This window comes from Tenrec ecaudatus, chromosome 6, assembly GCF_050624435.1.
Source record: "Tenrec ecaudatus isolate mTenEca1 chromosome 6, mTenEca1.hap1, whole genome shotgun sequence".
NCBI lineage: Eukaryota > Metazoa > Chordata > Mammalia > Afrosoricida > Tenrecidae > Tenrec > Tenrec ecaudatus.
The window spans coordinates 77,324,595-77,330,316 of NC_134535.1; the positions used below are offsets into that span (position 1 = coordinate 77,324,595).

The following is a 5,722-nucleotide window of genomic DNA, read 5'->3' on the forward strand; positions in this document are numbered from 1 at the left end:
CTCTAGTCTACCCAGACTGATACACTGAGTCTGTGGATGAATAACTTTTGCACTTGAAAAATCTTTGACAGTTATTTTTAAGAATATTTTTGTTAGGGTTTTGTTTGCTCTCCTCTCTTTCTAGGACTTCCATTTCCAGGGTTTCAGTTAAGTAGCACTGGTGATCAAGTAGAATAAATGTGGGGCTGCTACGGGAAACATGAGTAGACCCGACCAATGAAAGCAGCCATCTTCTGGAAAGATTCTCAAACAACAAGTCACTACCATTGAGTTAATTGCAGCAGCTTCAAACACCTTATAGAACAGCTCCTCTTATTAGGACTTTATGAGTGGAAGTATACTTAACAGCAGAAGATTTTATTTATTGTTTCAATGTTTTAGGCAATTCAAACATATTTTATAATTATGGAGATAGACCCTTGAAAGAATACTTCCAGCTGTTTTTTTTTTTTTTTGCTTTCTTTTTTTAATCAGGGGAGAGTGCGAATGCAGTCCCCCAGTACCACAAATTATGCAGTCGAGTTCCCCACATTTGGGGAAATCACAGGGGTAAGCTCATCTGGAGTGCAATGGATAAGCCTCGCCCTGGGAAAACCACCTTCGTGCTCATGGTATCTCCCCTGCCAGGTAAGTATTCAGCTGGTTCTTTTTAAAATTTAAAAGCTTCAACATCTCCTCCTTAACATAATCAATTAAGACTATTGCATCTTTGGCAGTATTTGAATGATATATTGATGAAGACTACAGCCTCTGGCATGAACTGTACTTCAATATAAAAGAAAATATGTTTCATACTTCCATAAATTACATCATGATAAAAGGAAAAAAAGCTTGAATTTACCAAGGATTTAATTTACTTGAATTTATAATTAACTTCCATAATAACAGCATTCAAGATATAAAACAAGGCATTGAGCCTGTCTGCTGCTATACATTGCTTTAAAGTGCTAAAAATTAAAGATGTCAATTGGAGCCTAATATTCATCACAAAACCATGATGTTTTCAATCACCTCACATACTTGTAAAAATTGCAAAATGATAAGGAAGACCTTGGAAAATAAATGCATCTGAATCATGGTGTTAATGAGTAATCTTGAATATAAAACCATAGGCTGCCAGAAGACCAAAATATATTAATTGAGTCCTTGACAGTGGGGATTCTCCATAGAAGCAAGGATAGTGAGACTTCTCCAATGTACTTTTGACATGTTATCAGAAGGGGTCACTTGCTCAAGAAGGACTGTGTGCCTGGTAAAGTACAGTCAGGAATGAAATAAAAGGTTTACAACACGATGCATGCATACAATGCCAGCAAATACTAAGCCCCAGCACAACAACATTGTAAGGCTGGTTCAAGGTCATTTTACATACCGCTATTGTAAGTAGTGTAACTGTTTTCAAACTGGACTTAACAGCAACTAACAAAACAATAGCTTTTTGCACAATCTTGTATTCAAGAAGATATTATTTCCAAGAACTAGGAAACAAAGGATATTTATAGAGGTAAAAATAGAGGCATGCACATCTGTAAATATATTTATATAGGATGGTTGGGAAATAGATCTCTGTGCATATATTTATAGTTTTAGTATTAAGGCAGCAGATGGACAAAGGACCACCACTCAATTACTTACTCAATGCAAGAACATTTCATTCTGTTAAATTGGCATTCCATGATGCACACCTTCCTGACACCATTGCTAAAGACAAATGTGTGCATAAGCAAATTTGGTGAAGAAAGGTGATGGTACCCAGCTATCAAAATATATAGCATCTTGGTTCTTAAAGGCTTGAAGGTAAACAAGCGGCCATCTAGCTCAGAAGCAATAAACCCCACATGGAAGAAGCCCACCAGCCTGTGTGACGACGAGGTGTTAAAGGAATTAGTTATCAGGCTTCAAAGAACAAAAAATGATATCATTATAAGGGAGGGTGAGTGTAGAGTGGAGACCCAAAGCCCATCTGTAGGCCACTAGCCACCCCCTTACTAAAGGGTCATGTGGAGGAGATGAGCCAGTCAGGTTGCAGGGTAGCAATGATGAAACATACAACTTTCCTCTAGTTCTTAAATGCTTCCTCCCCCCACTATAATGATCCCAATTCTAACTTACAAATCTGGCGTAGAGCAGAAGATATACATTGGTACAGACAGGAACTGGAAACACAGTGAATCCAGGACAGATGATCCCTTCAGGACCAGTGGTAAGAGTGGTGATACCTAGAGGGTGGAGGGAAGGTGGGGTAGACAGGGGAAACCAATTACAAGGATCTACATATAACCTCCTCCCTGGGGCATGGGCAACAGAAAAGTGGGTGATGGGAGATACCAGACAGTGTAAGATAATGACCAAATAATAACAATTTATAAATAATCAAGGGTTCATGAGTGAGGGGGTCCTAGGAAGGAGGGGGGAAATGAGGAGCTGCTATCAAGGTCTCAAGTAGAAAGCAAATGTTATGAGAATGATGATGTGTAACAAATGTACAAATGTGTTTGATACAATGGATGCATGTTTGGATTTTCATAAGAATTCTATAAGCCCCCAATAAAATGATTTAAAAGTAAATTATTTCCAAGGATTTGAGGACACCTGTGAAAATATTTAGATGCCAATGTTATGCTTTGGCTTCCATCTTTATAACTTGGATGCCATATTAGGAAAAAAGAAACCAAACCCATGGCCTTGGAGTTGATTTTGGGGCATGGAGACACCATGTGCTGGAGTAGAATTTTGCTCCACAGGGTTCTATTGACTGTAGTCTTTAAGGAAGCAGATTATCACTATTCTGTATTGTATAATTAAAATTACAAGATTCAAAAATCACTTTTATAAATTAGACCAATAATTTTATTGATAAATAAAAATGGAGAATTTAGGGTTTCTATTTTTTCCTGTTTTCCACAATATTATATGCAAGTAGAAATAATTTCCAGAAAGGATATGGTGAAATGTTTCTAGGTATATGTGTAAAGATGTTCATTTAATTTAAATTCCATATTTAGGTAAGATCTAAAATAGCAGTGATTATTTTAGTATGTAATATATATTTCAACAAAATATTTCAAATTTAAATTGCATTTTATTTATTGTTGTTTTTAAGTCCTTTCAAATCATAGTGACCCTACGCATATAGAGTGAGCACTGCTCTGTCCTCTTCTGTGACACCGTAGAAACTGTTTTCTCTGAGGCCGCTGTGCAGCCATTGTATCAAACCATCTCATGGGGAGTTTTCCTTTTGTTCACAGCTCTCTAGCACCTATCAAAAATGTCATGTGGGAGAAGAATAAGAAATAGTATATTTGGCCTCAAAACGTGTTTAAGAATTAACTACTGAAACCTCAGGAAATTAGAGATTGCAGACTATGCTGTCATTACTCATAAATCAATATTACTATCTAAATTCTCCTTTTGAAATGGAGACTGGGAGCCTTCCTATTTTCTTTTCTTTGGAACAATCATTCTTCGGATACATTGCAAATTTCAAATTGTAAAATATTGCTGCAGTTGTTAGTCGCTGTTGAAGCTATTCTGACTCCTAACAACCACCTGTGGGCAGAAGAACTGCTTCCTAATGTATTATCTGTGACTTCCCTGAATCAAAAATTCAAGGCTAAACCATTCTATGGAGGTGCTTCTGTGTTTGTTCAAACCCCCGGCCTTTCAGTTAGTAGGAGAACATTGAACTCTGTGCTATCCAAGCGCTTCTCATATTGTTACACAGCACTTTAACTAATACCCAGTATGGCAGTTATGCTATATTTTAGCATTAACAAGTAATATTTCCCAAGAGATTCCATAATGACACTGTTAACGAACCCTGCTATTTTGTTTCTGTTTTTAAAGTTCTTGATGAAAATATTCAATTATTATCATACTAACAGGAATACCAGGTTATATACTGAAGAAAGTAATCTCTTTGTTACTAAAGGCAAAGATAAATATATTGTCATGTCTTTGAGAGAACCAGAAATGAATAGTGAAAGAGCATCCATCAATTCCATGTAAGTAACTTAATTATTAGACTGGTACAAGAAGCAGATAGGATATATTTTTACTTGAAAGGTAATCAGAAAAGCATCTCTGAGCAATCACCTGTGTGCTGATTGGAAAGATAAAGAGAATCAAAAGGGATTACATTTATTGTTCGGTATCCTGGATAATGTAAACAAGGTTTCCAAGGAGACTGAGGAATCAAGGAAACAGTATGGTTTTGAAGGATTTAAATGTTATATAATGAAAGTCATTTCTATCACCTTTTTGATTAATATTGTAAGGAAAATATTCACAATGAATTAGTAAGCAAAACTCTACACAATTCATGAAAAGTAATTATGTCAGCATTCTGTTGTTTGTGTGCAAAGCAATTGCCATAGGATTCATTATATTGAGAGTACTTGACCATACAATGAAATCAACAAAATTTAAAATTATGAGCAATTGTTTTTAATTAGAAGCAAGGAAAATGCTTATGATGAGATTTTTGATGCATAAATCTACAAAATCATCTACACTTGTCTATTAAAATAGATCCTTGAAGAAAATACCTCAATTCTTTTAATTAAATGTTAAACTGATTTTAACAAATTTAAATTAATTTCTTTGCATTTATTAAATTCTTGGGAACTTTGTGTTTACTCAATTGAATGTACAGTTTCTTAAACTTATCTCCCTCATATTTTTAACCATGAAAATGAGCATGAAAGGGTATTGGTGTCATTTTGCTAGACCTCAAATGCCAGGCTAATACCCTGCTAGGTAATTTCTCCTCTCTTCCCCTGGGAAATGGCTCTCATAATCAACAACATAGTCTATGCTCTCCAGTGCTATCTTGTGCATGATTCATTAGTGCCTTATTACTGCTGATTTCCACAGTCATTAAAGCATTTGCCTCTGTGGAACATCAGAGAAGACTATTACTAAATAGCCTTGGATATATTTTCAATTAAAAGCACCATGGTATTGATCTAAGATGACAGATCATTGCAGGATTCACTGTTAGATTAAACTTTGGGGAACATATAAGAAAGTACTTTGTTAGATATTTTAAGATGGAATATCAAGATGTTGATATGGGGATTCTCAGTTCTGTGGGAGAAGAGGTAAAAAACACACTTATTTCTTCATGTATCATATACACATTACTTGTCTGTTAAGAATATAATTTCACACGATGTCTTTAACTCTAACCAACAATTATTTGAAGAGAAGTATGCATTCTCCGTTTGTTTTCAACTGGTGTACCCTGCTTCATTAGCATAACTACCATTAGTCCTGCATCATTAACCTCAGAGAAGCTACAGTAGAAAGAACAATTCTATCAGAGCACAGAATGAAGGATGAGTATCTGCCCAAGTGCACATAGTTGGGGAACATTATTCAACCCCATGTAGAGAATATAAAAAATATCAATATCATTATTCTTTGACGGCAAATAGACTCTGTAATGGCATAACGTAAAAGGCCGTGTAAAAATGAACAAATAAACAAGCACAAAGAAAACTCTAAGTACTGGTGAGGGTGTAAGGAAACTGGAACCCTTCCTTCACTGGTGGTGAGAATGCAAAATAGCACAGCTTGTGTGGAAAACAGTTTGTATATACTGAAAACGGAATAGAAAACTACTATATGATTCTGTAATCTTAATCCTAGGTACATACTCATAAGAAGTGAAAGCAGGAATAAAAAGACCTGCACACCCATGTTTATTGTAGCACTTTAC

The 5,722-nt window shown here is 35.5% G+C and overlaps 1 non-coding gene across 1 annotated transcript; it reads right to left on the bottom strand.

The window, feature by feature from the left end:
* Nucleotides 1–471: 471 nt before the first annotated feature.
* Nucleotides 472–635, bottom strand: LOC142452322 (U1 spliceosomal RNA). The gene has a single exon (XR_012785337.1). It is a non-coding gene; the product is annotated as a U1 spliceosomal RNA (small nuclear RNA).
* Nucleotides 636–5,722: the final 5,087 nt, after the last annotated feature.